The sequence below is a fragment of the Pan paniscus genome, chromosome 7 (assembly GCF_029289425.2).
Source record: "Pan paniscus chromosome 7, NHGRI_mPanPan1-v2.0_pri, whole genome shotgun sequence".
Classification (NCBI taxonomy): Eukaryota; Metazoa; Chordata; class Mammalia; order Primates; family Hominidae; genus Pan; species Pan paniscus.
The window spans coordinates 67,185,143-67,209,556 of NC_073256.2; the positions used below are offsets into that span (position 1 = coordinate 67,185,143).

Below are 24,414 nucleotides of genomic sequence, written 5' to 3' on the forward strand. Positions count from 1 at the left end.
AACTGAAGAACAGATATATTTTTTTCATCAGAACATGGAACATTCTCCAAGATAGAACATTATGACACGCCACAAAACAAGTCTCAAGAAATTTAAGAAAACTGAAATTATATCAAGTATTCTCTCAGATCACAGGTGAATAAAATTGGAAATTCACTCTAAAAGGAACTCTCAAAAATATACAAATACACGGAAATTAAAAAATCTGCCCCTGAATGATCTTTGGGTCAAAATTAAATCAAGATGGAAATTGAAAAATTGTTCAAACTGAATGATGATAGTGACACAACTTATCAAAACCTCTGGGATAGAGAAAAAGCAGTTCTAAGAGGAAAGTTCATAGCATTAAATGCATAAATCAAAAAATCTAAAAGAGCACAAACAGACAATCTAGGCTCACATCTCAAGGAACTAGAGAAACAAAAACAAGCCAAACCCAAAACCAGCAGAAGAAAAGAAATAACAATGATCAGAGCAGAACTAAATGAAATGGAAACAAACAATACAATACAAAAGATACATAAAACAAAAAGCTGGTTCTTTGAAAAGATAAACAAAATCAATAGACCATTAGTGAGATTAACCAAGAAAAGAAGGGAGAAGATCCAAATAAGCTCAATCAGAAATGAAATGGGAGATATTAAAACCAATACCACAGAAATACAAAATATCACTTGAGGCTACTATGAGCACATTCGTGTGCACAGACTAGAAAACCTAGAGGAGATGAATAAATTCCTGGAAATATACAAACCTCCTAGATTAAACCTGGAAGAAATAGAAACTCTGAACAGACCAATAACAAGTAGTGAGATTGAACCAGTAATAAAAAATTGCCAACAACAACAACAAAAAGTCCAGGACCAGATGGATTCACAGCTGAATTCTATCAGACATCCAAATAAGAATTGATTCCAATCCTACTGAAACTATTCCAAAAGATAAAGAAAGAGGGAATCCTCCGTAAATCAGTCTATGAAGCCACTACCATAATACCAAAACAAGGAGATGATGTAACAAAAAAAGAAAACTACAGACCAATGTCCCTGATGAACATGATGCAAAAATCCTCAACAAAAACCTAGCTAACCAAATCCAACAGCATATCAAAAAGATAATATACAATGATCAAGTGGGTTTCATACCATGGATGTAGGGTTGGTTTAACATACACTAGTCAATAAATGTGATACACCACATAAACAGAATTAAAACAAAAAAATCGTATTATTATCTCAGTAGATGCAGGAAAAGCATTTGACAAAACTCAGCATCCTTTATGATTAAAACCCTCAGTGAAATTTGCATAGAAGGGACATACCCTAAGGTAATAAAAGCCATCTATGACAAACCCACAGCCAACATTATACTGAAAGCGCTACCCCTGAGGAGGCTCACTTTCACCACTTTTATTCAGCATGGTACTGGAAGTCCTAGCCAGAGCAATCAGACAAGAGAAAGAAAGAAAGGGCATCCTAATCAGTAAAGAGGAAGTCAAACTGTCATTGTTCACCAATGATATGATTGTACCAGAAAACCCTAAAGGCTCATCCAAAAAGCTCTTAGATCTGATAAATGAATTCAGTAAACTTTCAAAATACAAAATCAATGTACAGAAATCAGTAGCACTGCTATAAACCAACAGTGACCAAGCTGAGAACCAAATCAAGAACTCAGCCCCTTTTACAACAGCTGAAAAACAACAAACAAACAAACAAAAAACAAACAAAAACCTTATGAATATACCTAACCAAAGAGGTAAAAGATCTCTAAAACAGAAACTAAAAAATGCTGCTGAAAGAAATCATAGATGACACAAACAAATGGAAACACGTCCTATGTTCACAGATGGGTAGAATCAGTATTATGAAAATGACCATACTGCCAAAAGCAATCTATAAATTCAATACAATTTCCACCAAAATATCACTATAATCCTTCATAGAACTATGAAAAACAATCCTAAAATTCATATGGAACCAAAAAAGAGCCCACAAAAGCAAGACTAAGCAAAAAGAACAAATCTGGAGGCATCACATTATCTGACTATAAACTATACTACAAGGCTATAAATACCAAAACAGCATGGTACTACTGGTATAAAAACAGGCAAGTAGAACAATGGAATGAAATAGAGAACTCAGAAATAAAGCCAAATACTTAGAGCCAACTGATCTTTGGCAAAGCAAATAAAAACATAAAGTGGGGAAAGGAGACCCTATTTAACAAATGGTGTTGGGATAATTGGAAAGCCACATGCAGAAGAATCAAACTGGATCCTTTTCTCATCTAATACAAAAATCAACTCAAGAAGGGTCAAAGATGTAAATCTAAGACCTGAAACCATAAAAATTCTAGAAGATAACATTGTAAAAACTCTTCTAGACATTGGCCTAGGCAAAGACTTCATGACCAAGAACCCAAAAGCAAATGCAACAAAAACAAAGATAAATAGATGGGACTTAATTAAACTAAAAAGCCTCTGCACAGCAAAAGAAGCAATCAGCAAAGTAAAAGACAGCCCACAGAGTGGGAGAAAATATTTGCAAACTATGCATCTGACAAAGGACTAACATCCAGAATCTATAAGGGAACTAAAACAAATCAGTCAGAAAAATGCAAGTAATCCCATCAAAAAGTGAGCTAAGGACATGAATAGACAATGCTGAAAAGAAGGTATACAAATGGCCAACAAATATATGAAAAAATGCTCAACATCACTCATTATCAGGAAAATGCAAATCAAAACCACAATGCGATACACCTTACTCCTGCAAGAATGGCCATAACGTAATTAAAAAACCAAAAAATATCAGATGTTGGTGTGGATGTGGTTAAAAAGGAACACTTTTACAATGCTGGTGGGGCAACCACTAATACAACCACTATGGAAAACAGTATGGAGATTCTTAAAGAACTAAAAGTAGAACTACCATTTGATCCAGCAATCCCACTACTGGGTATCTACCCACAGAAAAAGAAGTTATTATATAAAACAGACACATGCACAACTATGTTTATAGCAGCACAATTTGCAATTGCAAAAATATGGAACCAGCTTGAATGCCCATCAAGCAACAAGTGGAAAACGAAAATGTGGTATATATATACCATGAAATACTACTCAGCCATAAAAATGAATGAAATAATGGCACTTGCAGCAACGTGGATGGAACTGGAGACCATTATTCTAAGTGCAGTAACTCAGAAATGGAAAGCCAAATATCATAGGTTCTCATAAGTGCGAACTAAGCTATGAGGATGCAAAGGCATTAGAATTATATAAGGGACTCTAGGTACTCGGAGTAAGGATGGAAGCAGGGGTGAGGGATCAAAGACTACACATTGGGTGCAGTGTACACTGCTCAGGTGTTGGGTGCACCAAAATCTCAAAAATTACCACTAAAGAATTTATTCATGTAACCAAACGCCAGGTGTTCCCCCCAAAACTATTGAAATAATTAATAGTAACAATAATAAAAGATAGACAAAAAATTAAATAAATCAGATATGGGTGAGACTCAAGGCATGATTCATCCTGAGGCAAATTTCCCCACAGCTGTGAGCCTGTGAAATCAAAACCAGTTACATGCTTCCAAAATGCAATGTGGGACATACGTAGAATAGACATTCCAATTACAAAAGGGAAAAACAGGCAAGAAAAAAGGAGCAACTGTTCCCAAGTAAGTCCACAATCCAACAGGGTGAATAACATTAAATCCTAAGGCTCTCAAATTATCTTCCTTGACTCTGTGTCCTGCCTCCTGGACAAGGTGGGGTAGGGGTTGGGCCCCCAAGGCCTCTAGCAGCCCAAGCCCTATGGCTCAGCACACCCAAAGCTCTTATGGGTTGAAGTCTTGTGCTGCAAGCTCTCCCAGGCTGACATTGCACACTGGCAGCTCAATAGTTCTGGGATCTTGGTGGCAGTCCCACTCCCATTACTCCACTAGGCATTGTACTCGTATGGACTGTCTGCAATGGCTTTGCTCCTGTGAAAAGGCACTGCCTGGGGCCTCAGGCTGTCCAAAACATCCTTTGAAATCTAGGTGGAGACCATTTTTGACCCCATAGCCCACTCATTCTGTGCATCTGCAGAATTAATACCAAACTACGGACTCTGTAAGTAAGTGTATAAAATATGCTTTTTAAAGATGTTCTTCATCAGTTAGTTCAATGCCTTGCTGTGAGAAGTTTATATATGCACATTGAAAACATGAAATGAGTGTGTTACTTCAAAGATGCATTGTGAGCTCCTTTATTACAGTGAATTGAACCGCTTCCCAAACAATGAACTCTCTCAACAAATGTACAAATACACATTTAAAAGATGTTCCTTATCATTCAGTTTATTGCCTTATTGTGAGGGATTTTATATATATATATATACACACTGAAAATGTAAATCTGGGCATGTTACTTCAAAGATGCATTGTGAAGCACTTTATTAAAATGAATTGAAATGTTTAACACAGTGAACTTTTTAACCACATGTTTAAGACATGCTCTTTAAAGATGTCCCTTGCCCTTGTGTTCTAAGCCATAATGTGAGGAGTTTATACATCCACATTTAAAAGATGAATCGAAGTATGTTACTTCAAAGATGTATTGTGAGCTGACTTATTACAGTGAATTGGACTATTTACCATTCTGTGAATTCTGTAAACAAGCATATAAAATGTTTTTAAAGATGTTCTTTACCAATAAGTTTAAAGACATCGTGTGAGGTTTACAAATACATACTAAAACATAAATCTGCTGCCAAGGCTTACCACTTCCATTCCTCAAATTAGGGGCACAATCCACACCTAAGCCCACTTGAGTGACAGCTGAGGTGACCAAGGAGCACTGTTTGGGAATTCGGGGGGCAGAGACTTAAGGTGGTGCAGGGTAGTGAATGCTGATTTTTTTCAGGCATGCTGAGCTGCTCTCTTGAGGCTGCCTCAAAGATCTCTGAAATGAATTGGGTGTCATTCTCCCACTGTCTTGATGAATGGCACCTGGCTTATTTTATCTATGCTAATCCCTTTATCAAAGGATCAATTGGCTGCAACCTTGCACTTTTTTTGTTCTTTACTTGGCTAGGCTGTGAATTTTCTAAATCTTTATGTTCCACTTCCCTTTTAATTATAAATGTCATCTTTAAATCATTCATCTCTTCCTACTTTGTACTCTAGGCATTTAATAGAAGCTGTGCAGCTCCTTCAACGTTTTGCTTAGATATTTATTCCACCAGATGTCCCAGTTCATTCTCTTAAATTCAGCCTTACATAAAGCCCTCTGGTGTGGACACAATTCAGCCAAGTTATTTGCCACGTTAGAAAATAATGACCTTTATTTCAGTTTCCATTACCTTGTTCCTCATTTCTGTCCAAGACCCCATCAGAATTGCCTTACTGTCCATATTTATACCAGCTTTCTGATCATAGCTACTTAAGCAACCTCTAAGAAGTTTTACACTTTCCCTACAGCTCTCCTTTTCTTTTGAGCCCTCGCCAGAACTGCCCTTAATGATCTGTTCATGGCAATACAAGCTTTTTCTATCCTGGTTCTCCAGATTCTTCCCATTTGTACCCATTATCCAGTTCCAAAGTCACTTCCAAATATTCAGGTGTCTGTCACAGTAACACCCTACTCTTTGGTACCAATTCTCTTTCTGAGTCATTTTATGCTGCTATAACAGAGTACCACAGATGGAGTAATTCATAATGAACAGAAATTCGTTGGCTCACAATTCTAGAGGATGGGAATTCCAAGATTGAAGGGCCAGCATCCTTTAAGGGCCTTCCTGCAGTATAATCCCATGGCAAAAGGGCAAGTGAGGGCAAGAGAGAGAGAGCAAGAAGAAACCAAGTTTGTCCTTTTATAAGGAACCCACTCCCATGATAAAGAGCTTGCTCCCACAATAAGAAACTCACTTCCACAATAACAACATTAATCTATTCATTACCTTTCATGGTCTAATCACCCCTTAAAGTTCCCACTTCTTAATGCTGCTACAATGGCAATTAAATTTCAGCATGAGTTTCAAACCATAGCAGTCACGTAAAAGGAAATTAATAAGAGACAAAAGTAGAGCAAAGACAATTTAAAAAAATTTTTTTGGTTGGTTGACTGTGTTTTAATACTATAACCTAATAGTTCGGCCTTCTATGAAAAAGAAATTTAGATTTCTTCTAACCATCTTTATTATAGAAATAAAGTCATGTTTTGAAATTAAGAAACCACATTGAATATGGAAACAAATTTCAGGATCAAAAGCTCCTGATATACAGAAATCCTGCCAATACTTAAAAACCAGTCTGCATTCTACATATCCGAGTTTCAGAACTATCCCATAGGTTGTCATCAATGGGAAAAATCTTTTTAATTATCTAATTAGTATTTGTGTTTCAAACACTTGTAATTGAGAGAAATCTATGAATAAAACATCAAATTGCAGTTTAGTAGCAGTATTAGTGTACAATATGACTTTTTGATATTGAAGAATTCATATTTCACACTGAAATTACGATGGTGAATCTGAGGTTTTCATAAAGTATCAAATGCTAAAAAGTACACTAAGATAGCAGTCAGTTTGAGTTGTAATAATAATGCTACAGGGCATGGAGGCTCATGACTATAATCTCAGCACTTTGGGAATCCGAGGCGGGCAGACCTCTTGAGGCCAAAAGTTCAAGAGCAGCCTGGCCAATGTGGTGAAACCCTGTCTCTACTAAAAACATAGAAATTAGCCGGGCATTGTGGGGCATACCTGTAATCCCAGCTACTTGGGAGGCTGAGGCACAAGAATCACTTGAACCCAGGAGGCGAATGAGCTGTGATGGGACAACTGCACTCCAGTCTGGGCAACAGAGAGAGACTCTGCCTCAAAAATAATAATAATGATAATAACAATAATAATACAGACTCTTAATTTGGGGCAAATCAGTTAACTAACATTGAAGTTAATTTTATTATCTGTAAAATGAGAGGTATAATCCCATGTTTTGGAAGTTCTAATGTCAGTTAAAAGCTTGAACTTGTTTCATAAATTATAGTCACAGCTATAAATTACCTTCTATAAAATGCCTATTTTAAGTCAAGTAATAAACATTTTTGCTTAATAAACATTTTTTCTCTTTGCATGCAGTACCTTAACATGCACCACGGAAATATGTGCATTTCAGGATTTGGAAACAAAGGTTCACGGAGGGTAAGTTGCCCAATGTCACACAGGTAATAAATGCAGTGCTGGAATTCCAGCTGAGTTCTGTCTGTCTTCCTATCCTTATGCCAACTCAATCATACATTCTGATTTTTATCCAACTGATGACAGATATTCAATCATTCAAGCCACATGGAGAAGCTTAAAATAATTGTTCAACTATCACATAATGGCATTTAAAAAGCTGTCTATTTGAACTGTCACCATAAGTGATTTAATAAAAAAGTTTCTATTACTTACAGATGTTCCAAAGATATGAGTCCTTTAAATGTTTGCTTATCTAGTGCATGGATTTCATTCTTATACAGGTACCTGGAAAATATATAGAATGTCATTAAATTATAAATTAGTAGAGATACCACATGTCTTAGATACAAACTTTTTAAACTATAAGCTGTGGACCTTAGGAGCTTTGTGGGATGTCCATAGATTCTCTAACAATATATAGAAACTGTTATTTCACTTAAATGTGTTCAATTGGTAAGAGTTCTAAGCCTCTCATCAAATTCTCAAATGGATCCTTGGTTCAAAATATTAAGAAACATAGAGTATTTGTGGAGAAATTCTGACTAATGGAGTCATATATACTGAGTAACAACTTCTCTAAGAAAAATATGTTTGACTATAAACAATTTTTTAAAATTTATTTTATGACACTGAATATATTCAACTGGTAGTTATAAAGCTGGCAAATACCACCATGGGATTCATCTTAAGGGGATAAAAGCATCTTAGAGATGCATAAGATGAATTTTGATCCTCCTGTGGCTGCTGTTGAAAATCTGCAGGGAAGAATACTACAAATGGATTTATAAATACGATGATACAACTAATCTTTACCAAAGGGTTTAAAGAAAACAATTTATGTGACATATGAGCACTTTCTCCATCGTTTTTCTTCAACCGTAGGTTAGTAAGGTGATTTCTTCTCCACACTCTTTGTTAATGTCATGAAAATGAAGCCCTGGATCTTTTCTACTTGTGCCTCTCAGGGTTTGAGACAATCAGAATGCCTGAAACCTTCCATCAAGTGTCTTCGGAATGTGCTCTTGCATATTGTCAGTGCATCAGAATCACCTGGTGGTTTGTTAAACGCACCAGTTCTAAAGTTCACCCACAAACCTACTCAATCGGACTCTCTCAGGATATTTTCTAGATAATTCAATTGCAGCTCATCTGCAGTCCTGCCTTAAAGGCCATCAAAATCACAGTTCTGCCTAAAAATAAAGAAGGGACTGATTTTCTATAATTTGCTTAGTTAAGCTTTGAAGGTTCCAAACCAGTTTCTTTTCCCCCAGTTTAGGACTCCAGTCAGTTTCTAAAAGTAGCAGTGACCAGTGTGGATTTACATCTAACTAGATATTGTTTTTCCTCAGCATTAATTGATACTTCAGAAGATTTTGCTTTTACTCCAAATCTCAAAAATATAGCTATGTGTTAGAATTCAAGAAATACAATATTCTAGAACCATGTTTCTTCAAACAGTTTATAAGAAGCATTGAGAAGTCGTCTCAAAACTCACTAGTGGTTCTCAAGTGTGGATGTATGCAAATCATAGTGTAGGTACGTGAGTCAGTAGTATTTGTAAGGCCTCATTTTGAGTTCTACCCAAGCCTTATAGTAATGTCTGGGTCCCTGCCTCCACAAATTCTGATTTAATGATGGGTCCAGGGTACAGACTAGACATTGAGATTCTTCATAGCTCCACAGGAGATAATAATATGCAGCAAGGTTGAAAGCTACTGTTACTAGGTACAGAACAGGTGAAAGTATTCTGTAAATGTACCCCACTGGATTCAGAACTACCTCCTGGTAAAGGCCCTTAGACTATTAGAATGTTGAGAGCCACATGACTTCAAGGGTGTCATGTCTTGAGCATAAAGAAGTTGACTTCTACTGAGAGGCATACAAACACTATACTTGGTTTTTATTATTATCGTCAATTTTAAATAATGAGGGGTTGTTTCATAAAGATAAAATGAAATCATAAAATATTCATGAAGGAGTTTCAAAACTTAAAACTAAAGGTTTCCCATAATATTTTATCTCAGATACACAGATTCACTTTAGACTGTTATATTGTAGAAAATGGTTCAGGAAAAATAAGCACAAAGTAGGGGGAAAAGAATAGAACTTCTGCAATCAGATCTGCACAAATTGATTAAATCAGTAAAGTATGAATTCCAGATATGTTACTACCTATATTCAAGTTATAGGACCAACAGGTTTGTATGCTCGCTGAAGAGTAACAGACCAATACACTGAGATAGCAGAGTTTGCAGCAGAGAAAGAGTTTAATTATCAACGGGCAGCCAAATAAAGAGACAGAAAGGACCCTCTAATTCTTCCCCCCAATGAGTTCTGGGCTGGGGTTTTTAATGGATTAGTAGAGGGAAAGAGGTTAGAAAATTGGGGTTGTTGATTGGCTGGAATAAGGGGGATATTATTTGGATGTGGAAACTGCATTCTTTGGTGAGTCAGCTCCTCATGAGGTCCTTCAGACCTTATTGGTGTGCAGGACCTAAAAGGATATCTCAAATGGAAAACTTAACATTTTATAATTCTCAAGTTGTTATCTACAGAGCAGTTAAGGCGAACTATAATCTTCATGGGTCTATGTGATTTTAGGACAATAGGCACCAAACAGCTATGAGGAAGGGGTCAGAGAGCAGCTGATCTCATGATGAATGCTGATGTGCTGAAAGTTTGGCTTATTTTTGTTTCTTCCCACCCCCCCCCCACCTTCTTTCCTGATTAATTTTATAAAGTTTATAGGGACAGTTTCATTAACACCAGTCACACAGCTTCCAGTTTCCCATAGGATAATGGTATTCAGCTAAATTCAAATCTCTCCACACACCTCTGAAAACCACACAGTTCAACGAAAGAAGAAAAACACATCACCCAGAGCACAAGCTACCACAAAACCAGAGAAAGAGAGCATTAGCAACTTCAGTTTACATGTAAGTGGTGAAAACACTAAAGCATCTCTAGAGTCCACCCTCAGCAGAGTCAAGTGGGAATCCCCACTTTTTACAGATGAAGGGACTGTGGCAGAAGGGGTAGAACAACAAAGGGTGAGAGTACCATCCTGATGAGAACTTAAGATTGAGGAAATTAGAATTCTGGCTCCTAAGGAATTGAAAGAAAGGGCTTGGAAAATGAGTGGGAGAAAGCACTTTGCTAGCATGGGGTAACTTGTGGAGAATTGGTATTAACAGGAAAGAAGAAAGCAAGAAGTCAAAGGTAAAATAAATTAGGACTAGGATTTTAAAAATCAAGATTATTGTGTACCAAGATAATCACTGTAAGGAAAATTACCTGTAAATACTAAAGGAAAATTAAGAAAAACAAATCTGATACTAAATTTTATAGAAATAGAAAACCTAGAAATAGAAATTTTGATCAAAATCTAAATAAAAAATCAAAAAGATATTTCTCAACTATTTCATTCACAATAGCTTATAAATAATAAGCTACCTAGGAATAAACTTAACCAAGTGGGTTAAAGACTTCTACACTGAAAGATACAAAACATTACTGTAAGAAATTAAAGAGAATGTGAATGAATTGGAAGATTTCCCATACTCATGGCCTTAAAGATTTAATATCATTAAAATGTCCATACTACTCAAAGTGATCTAAAAATTTAATACAATCCCTATCAGCATTTCAATGGCATTTTTTTTTTTTGCAGAAATAGGGAATCTCATCCTAAAATCTATGTGACATTTCAAGAGGCCCTGAACAGTTAAAACAATCTTGAGAAAGAATAACATAGTTGAAGATTTTACACTTTCTGATTTCAAAACTTATAACAAATGTATAGTAATCAAAACAGCATGGTACTGGCATAGAAACAGATATACAGACCAATAGGAAGTCCACAAATAAGCCCTCCCATATATGGTCAAATGATTATTTACAAGACTACCAAGAATACACAATGAGGAAAGGAAAATCTGTTCAATAAATAGTGTTGGGAAAACTAGCTCTCCACATGGAAAAGAACAAAACTGGAACCTTATACCATATACAAAAATTAACTCAAAATGAAGCGAAGACCTAAAACTGTTAGAAGGAAACATACAGAGAAAGCTCCATGACCTTGGGTTTGGCAAATATTTCTTAAATGTGACACCAAAAGCAAAGGCAACAAAAGTAAAAATAGGTAAACTGGACTACACCAAGATTTAAAAGTTTGGTATGTCAAAGAATGCAGTCAGCAAGGTGAAAAGGCAACCTGCAGAATGGACGAAAATATTTGCAAATCATGTATCTGATAAGGAGTTAATATCCAGAATATACAAAGACCTTCTACAACTCAACAACAACCAAAAAAAAAAACCATTTAAAAATGGGTAAAGGACTTTAATAGACAGTTCGTCAAAGAAAATATACAAGTGACCAACAAGAATTCACTAATCATTAGTGAAATGCAAATCAAAACCACAATGAGCTATCACCTCACATGTTAGGATGGCTACTTTCAAAAAGATAAAATAAGCATTTGTGAGGATGTGGAGAAATAAGAATCCTGTACACTGTTGGTAGGAATGTAAATTGGTACAGCCACTATGAAAAACTGTATGGAGAGTCCTCAAAAATAAAAAATTCAATTACCATCCAGCAATTCCTAGGCAAATATACTTCTGGGCATATATCTGAAAGAATTGAAAGTAGAGATATCTGCACACACATGTTCCACACCAGCACTACTCACATAGCCAAGAGGTGGATTCAACCCAAGTGTCCATTGGCGAGTGAATAGAAAAACAAAATGTGGTATATACATACAATGGTATATTATTCAGCCTCAGCATTTCAGGAAGCCAAGGCAGAAGGATCACTTGAGCCCAGGAGTTCAAGACCAGTTTGGAAAGATGAGATAGCAAGATCTCATCTCTACTAAAAAAATTTTGAATTAATTTTTTTTTTAAAAAACGAAGGAAATTCTGACGCATGCTACAAAATGGATTAACATTGAGGACATTAAACTAAGTAAAGTAAACCGGTCACAAGAAGACAAATACTATATGATTCCTCTTGTATGAAGAAGATAGAGTAGTAAACTCGTAATGACAGAAAGTAGAATAGTGGTTGCCAGGGGCTGCAGAGAGACGGAAATGGAGAGTTGTTTAATGGGTATAGAGTTTCAGTTTTTCAAGATTAAAAGGTTCTGGAGATTGATTACACCACAATGTGAATATACTGAATAATACCAAATCATTTAGAAATGCTTAAGATGGTACATTTTAGGTTTTGTATTTTTTACCACAATTACACTTTTTAAAAAATGTTAAATGGACATAAAATTATCTAAATTATATAAAATAACTGTGTCTACATAAAAATTAAAACTACATCTAAAACATTGACAGTGATAACAGGCCTGGGGTTTTGCACAAATTTATTTTCTTCATTGTTCTTTTTCATATTTCAATATTTTCTAAGATGATTATATATTGATATATTGCTTTTTCATATTTATTTCATATTTATTTTTATTATACAAGTAAGAAATTATATCCCTTTATAAAATATATAATTTTAAAGAAATAAATCAAACTCATCTACATGTTCTTCACCCTGGATAATAACATTACTTTTAAAATGTGTTGTTTTATATTTTGTGTTATCTTTTTTATAAAAATGATATTTACTATATAAAATATTATGTTACTTTTTATCTTAACAACTGGAAGACATTAACCAACTTATTTTATCCCTCCATGCTTCATTAAATTTCTTTAGATAACAAAAGATTCTTTCCCTAATTCCAAAAAATATTATGTGAAAGTTATAGCCCCAATAATAACTTATACGAATGAAATCACAGAACTCAAACATCATTTATTTCCTTTTAAGTCTCACATAGCTATTATATAGGTTTGACACTAAAATTTTGGGGAAATGCTTGCTGAACTAATGTATTAAGTTTTTCACTCCACGCTCTCAGTGTAGATAAAACTTATTGGGCTTTTGGACCAAGGAGTGTTATAGAGGGGAGCAATGAAAAGCCTAAACCCTCCCCATCAAACACAGAATTAGTTCCAAGGAAAGAGTAATAAAAATCAAAATAGTTGGTAGGTGTGAGAATAGAGTCTGTACCCCCATTTCCTGATGGTTGCTCTGGAAGATGACAGACATCACAGATAGGTTTCTAATCTACCATGGGACCATAGAGGTGCTGAGATGGCTGTAAGATGTATCAAGGCATAAAACTAACCTGACAAATCACTGAGCTCTTCAATGGGGTGGGGAAGAGAAAAAGGTTTTTGCAGGCCTTATAGTGGGTGGATGTGACACCAGGAGTCATGGACTTGCGAGGGAGTTGCAGTTGTAATGGAGATGTCACAGTAGAGGTTGGTTTGCTCTTGCAACCCTGTGACAAGAAAGAAACAGAGTAGCCCCAGATGTCATGACTGTGCTCAAGTACTACCTAGACTTGTGTTTCACCTCACAGAATGAGAATGATCACAGACTAGAGAGCAAGCATAATACCTCCATGAAAACAACCAAGAGGTCTCATGAAGCCATATGGAGCCTGGGCAGCCATCTTAGCCCAGGTTTCCATAACAAAAGTACATAGACTGGATGGCTTGAACAATAGCAATTTATATGCTAACAGTTCTAGAGGCTGCAAAGTCCAAGATCAAGGTCTGGCACTGTTTGGTTTCTGAAGTCTCTCTTCCTGGCTCGCAGATAGCCACTTTGTCACTATGCCCTTACATGGCACAGAAAGAGTGAGAGCAAGCCCCCATGTCTCTTCCTCTTTCAAGGACACTACTCCCATACAGGGGCTCCACACTCATGACCTCACCTAAACCCAATTACCTGCTGAAGGATCCACCTCCAAATACCATCACACTGGGTCTTAGGGCTTCAAGATTGGAGTCTTGGGAGGATACAAACATTCAATCCATAACAGTATTTTAGATTGAATAGAGAGAAAAGAATGAGTAACAGAGATTCTGAATGGACTCTATTTACCCCAAATGGTAAATTTACCCAAATTGGGCCAAGATGTTTTCTGCCATTATGTGGAATGAGGTCCAAAATAATAATTGGCTTACAAAAAAATTATTTTTTGCACTACTCAATACATAGACTGATAAATTCACAGTTGATACACACCCCATTGTAAACATATTTCCATGTGAAGAACTACACAGTAAGTTGCAAAAGTTGCACACCTCAGTCTCTGTGTGGTATCATGCTCTGCTCAATATATTTAAAAGACAGTACAGAGCAATGTAACTTTCTATTATCTATAAAAATTCCATGCAGATTTTCAAGTAATAATATATGTGAAAATAAAAATGCAAAATAACTTAAAATGTGAAATAAATCTAGTTGTTAATTCAAAGTTGGAAAGTCATTTCTATACACACAAAATCTAAAAGTCATGAAAAAATGTTTGACTACATGAAATGTCAAGGAAATTGAAATCTTGTATTCTATAAGATCCTACATTTAATTACCTCCCAGTATAAAAGGACACTTGCTATTCAGATTTTATTTTCAATTACTATTTTTCACTAGAAGAAATCCAACTCTTTGAAGACGCAGCTGCTTCAAGGTCTGGGGCAACAAAAGTATATGACACAATGTTTGACAAAAAGCACTCAAAGTCTAATGGGATTATGTCAAAAGGACAAAAGAGTTAGCTGGAAGAGTCTTCCACTGGCCAAATTTGGGACTATTTGTGGGTTAGAAAAAGGGATAATGGAACTGATTATAATACGTAGAATTAATTTTATTTCCAACTTTTATTTTCGGTTCTGAGGGTACTGTGCAGGTTTGTTACATACGTAAATTTCAGGTCACAGACGGGTTGGTTCACAGATTATTTTGCCACCCAGATAATAAGCCTAGTGCTCATTAGGGAGTTTTTCCATGCTCACTCTCCTCCCAACCTCCACCCTCAAGTAGGCACACTGGTGCCTACTTGGACACATTTGTGTCCATATGTACTTAACGTTTAGCATTTCATGAGTCCACTGAGATAAGGGAGAAGAAGAGAAAATGACAGAGACACAACATGATGGGGCATGGGAACAGATTCCTTCTTTTAAGAAGAATGCCAGCTAGTACAGGGAGTCATGAAATTAGGAAATCATAATTTTGCAATACAATATAAAAGTATATTTATGCAAGGCTCATCAATGATGCCAAAACCATTGGTGAAATTTTGTATATGGGAAAGCAATTAACTTTGATACATTAACCTTGAATCTTATAAACCTTGCTATAATCACTTATTAGTTCTAAGAGATTTGTGTTGATTGTTTGGGATTTTCTTGATAAGTAATCATGTAATTTGCAAACAAAGACAGTTTTACTTCTCCCTTCCCAATCTATTGTTTCCACATTTCATTAGCTAAGGCTTCCAGTACGATGGTGAATAGGGATGGAGAGAGGGGACATCCTGGCCTTGTTCCTGAGCCTAGTGGGAAACCTGAGCCTAGTGGGAAAGCAATACAGGTTAAGCATCCCTAATCCAAAAATGTGAAATCTGAAATGCTCCAAAATCCAAAAATTTTTAAGTGCGGACATGATGCAAGGGTAAAATTCTATACCTGACTTCCTGTGAGAGGTCGTAGTTAAAACTCAGTCACACAACATACAGCTTATTCGGTGTCCCCAAAGGAAAAGGGCTCTCCTAGCCCCCTTCAGCTGCAATATATCTTTTCCTAAATAAATAAATAAATAAATAAAGTGCACAGTAACTTTTTAGTTGAAAAACCACATAATAGGTGGAGGCTGAAAGCCTGCCATTGTTTGTCATTGCTGTTGTTCAACAGCTGATGCAGGTATCTGGTGATGCCACTGCCCTGCTTAGGTACTCTGCACACAATATTTTTTCACTGTAATAATAATATGTCGTTTTTTACTATTAAGTACTTATGTGTGAATAAGTATAAAAAAAAGATTCCAAGTCAGGAATGAGAGTACTGTCAAAAAACAACAGATTGTCCATATGGATGGCTGAGACAGTGACACCTTTGCTTTCTGATGATTCAATGTACACATACTTTGTCTCATGCAAAAAATTATTAAAATATTTTATAAAATTACTATCAGTCTATGTGCATCAGGTGAATACATATAATGTATTGTGAAACATAAATGAATTTCATGTTTATATGAATTCCATCCATAAGATATCTCATTATGTATATGCAAATACACCAAAATAAAAAAAATCCATAATTCAAAGCATTTCTGGTCCCAAGCATTTCATATAAAGGATACTTAACCTGTAGTTTCTCACCATTAAGCATTATATTAGCCATAGGGGTTTTTTTTGGATCTTCTTTATTGAGTGAAGAGAGTACCCTCGCTTCCTAGTTTGCTCAGGTTTTATCACAAATGGGTGTTCAATTTTGCCAAATGCATTTTATGCATCTGCTGATATAATCATATCACTTTTCTTCCCTAACCTGTTGATATGATGGATTACATTATCTGATTTTCAAATGTTGAGCCACCTTTGTATACCTGGGATAGTATAATTACTTTTATACAATGTTGGATTTGATTAGCTAATATTTTGTTGAGGATTCTTGCATTTATATTTATGAGAGATATTGGTCTGTGGTTATTATTTCCTGTAATATATTTTTCTGGTTTTGGTATTAGGGTAATGTTGGCCTCAGATAATTAAAGTTAGGAAGTATTCCCTCTGCTTCTGTTTTTCTGGAACAAATTATAGATAATTAACGTCATTTTTTCTTTAAATGTTTGGTAGAATTCACCAGTAAAATCATCTGAATCTGGTGCTTTCTATTTTAGAAGGTTATTAGTTATTTATTCAATTTGTTTAATAAATATGGGCCTATTTAGATTATCTCTTTCTTCTTGTGTGGTTTGTTACATTGTGTCTTTCAAGAAATTAGTCCATTTTGTCTAAGTTACCAAATTTATGGGCTTAAAATTGCTAATAATACCCTTTTATTATTCTTTTAACATCTATGGTTCACTAGAAATGGCCCAATTTTATGTGTGATATTAGTAATTTATGTTTATTCTTTTTTTTTCTTCACTATCCAGGCTGGGAGTTTGTCAATTTTCACAATTTTTTCAAAGAACCAGTTTTTACTTTTGTCAAATTTCTGTATTGTTTCCCATTTTCACTTTTATTGATTTCTGCTCTATTTTGTAATTATTCATTTCTTCTGCTTGTTTAATTTTATATTGCTTTTTTTTCTCTTGTCTCCTATGATTGGAAGTCTAGATTATTGATTTTATATCTTTTTTCTTTTCTAATGTATGCATTCAACACTATACCTCTAAGGACTGCTTTCACTGCATCCCACGAAATCTGATGAGTTGTATTTTTACTTTTATTCAGTTCAAAATACTTTTAAATTTCCCTTGAGACTTCTTTGATCAGCATGTTACTTATAAATGTGTTTAATCTATAAATATTTTGTTATTTTCCAGCTATCTTTCAGTTATTAATTTCTAGTTTAATTCCATTGTGGTTTCAGGACATACTTTGTATGCTTTATTTTTTTTTAATTAGATGAGATGTGTTGTATGGCATATAATATGGTCCTTCTTGGTGAACGTTCTACGTGAGCTTGAGAAGAATGTGTATTTCTGTTGTCATTGGTGGAGTATTTTATAAATTTCAATTAGACCCAGTTGAGTGATGGTGCTGTTCAGTTCAACTATATCCTTACTAGTTTTCTGCCTGCTGGATCTGTCAATTGCTGATAGAGGCATGTTGAAGCCTTCAACTATCATAGTGGATTCCTCTATTTCTTCTTGCAGCTCTAACAGTTTTTGCCTCACATATTTTGCTGCTCTACTGTTAGGTGCATATACATTAAGGATTGCTGTGTCATCTTGGAGAATGAATCCCTTTATCATTACATAATACTCTCTTTATCCCTCAATACTTTTTGTTTTTGTCCTTAAGTCTGCTTTATCTGAAATTAATATAGCTATTCTAGTTTTCTTTTCATTTGTGTTAGCATGATGCAACTTTCTCCATCTCTTTATTTTTAATCTATCTATAATTGATTATACTACTTCATGGGTAGTGCTGGTACCTTGTAACAGAGTACAGTCATCCTTCAGTATCCATAAGGGATTGGTTTCAGGACCTCTCGAGGACACCAAAATCTGCAGATGCTCAAGTTCTGATATAAAATGATGCGACATTTACATATAACCTATGCACATCCTCCTATATACCCCAAATTATCTCTAAATTACTGATAATACCTAATACAATATAAAAACCTATGTAAATAGTTGTTGAACTGTTTAGAGAATAATATCAAGAAAAAAGTCTCTATATGTTCATACGGATGCAATTTTTTCCCAATATTTTCAATCTGTGATCAGCTGAATCCATGGATGTGAAACCCATAAATATGAAGGGCTGACTGTATTTCCAATTCCTTTTTTCTATCCCTTTTAACAATTATTCCTGTCATTCCACTTATCCATAAGCTACCAAATTTATTGCATTTATTTTTATTCTGAACAAACTCTTATCCGTTATATCAATAAATAATAAAAAATAAAAGATTATATTTTACCTTGATTTATTCCTTCTCTATTGCTCCACCTTCCTTTGTATAAGTCTGAGTTTCAGATCTACATCATTTCCCTTCTCTTTGAAGGATTTTTTAAACATTCATTGCAAGGCAGGTCTACTAGTAACAAATTTCCTCAACTGTTATTTGTCTAAGAAAGTCATTGTTTCCTCTTCAATTTGAAGAATTTTTATCAATACAGAAGTCTAAACTGGTGGTTTTTACTTTCAATGTTTTAAATATTTTACTTCATGCTCTTTTTGCTTGCATGTTTTCTGAGAAGTCCAGTGTAATTTGTATCCTTTTTCCTATACAGGTAAGGTGTTTTTACCCCTGGCTTTCAAGATTTAATTCTTTGTCTGTTTTTCTGCAATGTGAATATGCTATGCCTAGGTGTAAATTCTTTGGTATTTATTCTGCTTTGTGTTCTCTGAGCTTTTGGGACCTGTGTTTCCCATCTGTCATTATTTTTGAAAAATTATCAGCCATTATTACTTCAAATGTTTTTTCTTCTCCTTTCACATTTTCTTCCGATCTGGTATTTCCATTACATGTATGTTACACCTTTTGTTATTATCCTGCCTTTCTTGAGTATTGTGTTTCATTTTTCCATCCTTTTTCTCTTTGTATTTCAGTTTACGAGGCCTCTATTAACATATCACCAAGGTCACTGATTCTTTCCTCAGCCATATCCAGTCGACTGGTGGGCCCATCAAAGGCATTCTTAACTTCTGCTACAGTGTTTTTATTTCTAGAATTTCCTTTTCATTCTTTCCTAGAGTTTCTCTGCTTAAATTACCCACCTATTCTTGCATGTTTTCCACTTTTCCCATTAGAGTCTTTGGCACATTAATATAGTTGTTTGAAATTCCTGAGTGAGCATTCCAAAATCTCTGCCGAATCTGAGTCTGGTTCTGATGCCAGCTTTCTCTCTTCTGGCTGCATGTTTTCTTGCTTTTTAACTTTCCTTATAATTTTTTTAAAAGGTGGAAATGACGTCTCCTGTAACAGGAACTGAGGTAAATAATTTTTAGTACTGAAAGGTGACTTGCAACTTATTTTCATATGGTTCAGTAAAATGTATAATGCATACAAATATATAACATGCGAATTTCTAATTAATTTCCATTCAATGGTGGTTTTACAGGTGTTTGCTTTCCTGCATGCTTGCAAATTTTCAAAGTAAAATTTGGAGAGCAAATATGAACAGATTAGGATGCTGATAACTAAAACACACGCTTTTTATTCTTTCAAAAATGTTAGGATGAACATACAGAGATAAACACACATGACAATTGTATGTCACTCTAGGAAGGCAAATAAACATTTCCTTTATTTAAAAGCAACATAATTTAGTATTCAATATTATCCCTTCAAAAAGGATTAGGAGTTTCTTCCAAGATGTGAAAATGCTATCTAAAAGTAACATTAACTTAAAATTTTTGGTACTACTGAATTATGAGATAGTTTTTATTATCATATTTACTCATCATAATTTTTTCAAATCATTAAAGTATTTTAAACATTTTGAAAGGAAGATAATTCTATATAAGGAAAAACTGTAAATCTAAAATCAAATTAATACTCCAGCAAAACTGACAGCTAATTTAATTCTGTAAAGCCATGTTTCTGACCAATAACACATCAGAGATACACGGGCATGAAAATCTTCTAAAGTGCCTTGCTTGAGACAGTTTTTCCAAAAAAGAGTTAAAATTTTTTCTCAGTAAATAATGCATTTAGATGTTTTACAGAAAATGGCACAATTTTCTGCAAGTGCTTTTGTTGCCTGGGATCACTGCGAAGCTGCAGAGCAGCTTTAGCAGCACCAACTTCCTCATTTCTTAGTTACAGTGTTTACACCCAGCCTCAGGCTGCAGTGACCGGCTCAGAGAAAGACATGAGCAGTGAGACACAAGTAGACATTTGCTGGGATTCTCATATATTAAAAAAGTTTAATCTCTCTTCCTCATGAGGCATCAGAAGAAATCCATCATTTTCCCTGGATGGGGCAGTATGAAGAGTCTGGCAGAGAAGTGTTGCTAACTGGAGGGGAAAACATGACGCTGTTGGGGTCCACTAGGTAGAGCTAAGGATGAATTAAAGCTGGGAGAGGCCCACCCATCCTGAGAGATGCAGATGAACTAGGCTCTTGGCGAAATTGTTTGAGCCATTAGGTTCGTCTTAGTCAGCATTACTTCTAAGATATTTATATCTACCTGAGCAGTTTGTTTGTGTTTTTATTTGTTTGTTTTGGTCTATTGTCACCAAGAGAATCTAACCTGACATTATACTTTTTAAAAAGAAAGGAAAAGAAATAAAGGAGAAAAAAAGAAACTTTCATTTTTCTTTTATCATTGCCTCCTCATCCTTTTCGTCTATGAATTCTTCCTAATAATGGCTTCAGCAACATGAAAACCCGCCAAATCTGAAGCATTTTTATTTTTAACAATACTATCATGGGAAGCTGTCCCCTGTCCTTTTACCCACTATTCATGTAGGTTTACTAACAATAGTGTATACTTATAATGTTACTTTTTGCTCATTTGATAATTCCAACATTCAAGCTAGAATTCATAAGGGTCAAAGAAGTAGATATAAACTGTATAAAATGGTAAATGAGAAATATATACAAAATTCTTACTCATAATTCAATACATTCAAAATGTATTATATATATTGTAACTAAAACAGATGATATATATGCAATAGTAGTTAAATAGGCAAAGTTTGTGCTGAAGTCATTTCTATTCTCACTATACTTGGGGGCAAACTGAAGTTTCTCCTATATCCTAAAACTATGTTCTGCATTATTTCAGAGTGTAATAATTCACTAATTTCCAAAGATCTTAAACAGTAATAGAAAAAGACAATTAAAAATTTTTCACCACTTATATCAGTTTTTTCTGAAAAAAAAAATTGTCAGATAAGCCAATGACAGTAAAATTCTATCTATTAACATGTACAAACATTCCAAAAATATTTTCACTTGAGATTAGAGTGTGGTCTTCCAACAACAAATTTATGTTGGTTCTACAACAATCAAAGCTAAGAAGTTCAATCATCATTTTTGATTCAACATTTATTAATTTTGGAAATAAGGTATTAGATTATTGCCAGTGAGCTCCAAGAATACAGTCATCAGCTGAGAAACATCCTCACAGAATCCAGAAAAATATATTTACATAACAGATATGTATGGAAAATAAATAATTTGATAAGAATTTTATGTTGACATGTTTCATTAAATATTTACGCATCAACCTCTGTATTTACACTGATGATGTCATTTTGAGAGAGACTGTGCCCAACTGTAAAAATAAGGCTTAAGCTAAAATGATTTTTAAACTATAGAAAATGGATTATACATAATCTATAAGACTCCCTCTAAGGGCAAAGCTTCTGGAGTTCTGAACTAAAAAACACGTTTTTAGAACATTCTTCTCAAATGATAATTTAAACTTTGCTTTAAAATCTCAAGGCTGTTAACCAAAAGCGTGTTAAACTCAATATCATAGGACAGAAATGTGAGTTTTGAGTCAGTTATGGAACGCTCAGAATATTAAGCTTATTTGTGTAGTTAGAGAATTAATACATGAAACCATAAAACTAATCTGAAAATTCAATGAGGCACTTATAGAAATATTTTGTAAGACAGTATACAAAAGTAAGATATTAAAAATTACTATCAGTAAGGTGTTTGGCAAACAAACAATGATCAAGAAATGTGTAGAATAAGTGAATGACTATAGATTATCCCTTATTTACAATGGTTTCCCTTTATGACAGTGCAATAGCCATATGCAGTCAGTATGCTTTTGACTTAAAATGGGATTTCAACCAGATAAACCCATTGTAAATTGAAAACAGTGTAGATCAAAAATGCACTTTCTACTTACAACATTTTAAATTTATAATGGGTTTATCAGGACATAACCCCATCATAAGTTAAGTAGCACTTGTATGTAAATTAATAAAAGTAATCAATGCATAAATAATTGCATGAAAATAAATTTTGGAATTCTACTTCTGTGATATACCAGAAGAATTGAAAACAGCTACTCAAACAGATACATGCAAAGCAGTATTCATAGCAGCATAATTCATAATAGCCAAAATATAGAAATAACATTGAACAGATATGCCACACTTAAGCAAAATATAGTATATCTGTACAAAGGAATATTATTTGGCGTTTGAAATGAAATTCTGATACATGTTGCAACATGGATGAATCTTAAGAACATTACCCTGAATGAAATAAACCAAAACGAAGGTGAAAATACTGAATTATTCATGAAGTATCTAGCAAAGAAAAATTCATTGGAGACTGAAAGTAGAATGGGTGCTATAAGGGGCTGAGAGTGGGAGGAATAGAGGATTATTTAATAAGTATAGTTTTTGTTTGGGATGATGAAAAAATTCTAGAAATGGATAGTGGTGATGGTTGCACAATATGGTGAATGTACTTAATGATACTAAACATTAAGTACTAAGCAGTACTTAATGATATTAACATGATTAAAATGGCACATTTTATGTAATATATGTCTTACCACATTTTAAGGAATAAAATTTTATCACATATTGGACAGCTGTGATGATTAGCTAGTTCTCTTTTTTTAAAAACACACATGCGCATAAAGTAAAAATGCTCAAAAGTGCCTTTATCATATTTATCCCACTAAATACAACTAGAAATCTTGGACATTACATATAAGACAAACTAAAAAGCCTCTGAAAGGTAGAAAGCAAATCTCCCGGGAACTTCAGGGCCCAAGATATGACACAATGGTAATTTTCTAGGTTTTCTTTTTGCTCATTTATTTCAAACTTGGAGATTAACAAGCAAAAGCCTAGAAACTATCAATGAGTACAGATGACAAAAAGTCCAAACAAACAAGGGAAGAAATAAGTCTAGCAAGACACAAAACTTTTAGAAAATAATAACTCTATTCTAGCCAAACACTACAGAAGAAACTATGGTTGCACTCCCACTCATGCCATTAAAAGTCAACTGGGGATCCTAGATCCTCACACTTGTGAGGCTATATTGAGGCACCCAACACCCCCATAGCTGTGTTGTCAGAGAAGTAAAGTAAGGAGCTGGAATTTTCATTCCCAAATGGTGATAATAATGAAACCCGCTCTGGTATCAGTACAGACCACATAGAAAGCCTTGACCTCCACCCAAACCAGCAATAAAGAGCTGTCCTTCCTGCTCCCCACTGGAATGGTGTCAGAGGAGAACCTGTGGATAGTCAGTATTTTAACTAATATGAAGCAGTGATGATGCCACCCCCACTACATGGTATCAGTGCAGTTCATATGGGGAGCAATAATAAAGCATTTATACCCTCTTGGCAAAGAAATTATCAGTGGAGAGCCTGCACTCCCAACTCCAACTAGAAGTAACAAGGAATCTCACCACCATGTGGGAATCAATGGAAGCCACATGGGAAACCTAGACTCCTACCTGCACCTGACAATAAGGAGGCAGCATTCCTTCCTTTGACAGCAATGTAGGAGGAAGTCAGCTAAAACAGAAAATTCAAATAAGATCCAGGATCTCCTCTCCACCCAAAAAAATAATGTCAAAGTCTTTACCCCCAGTACCTCAGAAGGTGACTGTATTTGAAGATAAGACCTTTAAAG

General features: G+C 34.8%; 1 protein-coding gene across 1 annotated transcript in view; it reads right to left on the minus strand.

The window, feature by feature from the left end:
- PXDNL (peroxidasin like) overlaps positions 1–24,414 on the minus strand; it is a 348,918-nt gene that overhangs the window by 225,607 nt on the left and 98,897 nt on the right. The window contains exon 4 of the mRNA XM_024929820.5: positions 7,445–7,516. The gene's annotated coding sequence lies outside the window, so the exon portion shown is untranslated. The remainder of the gene's footprint in view (positions 1–7,444; positions 7,517–24,414) is intronic.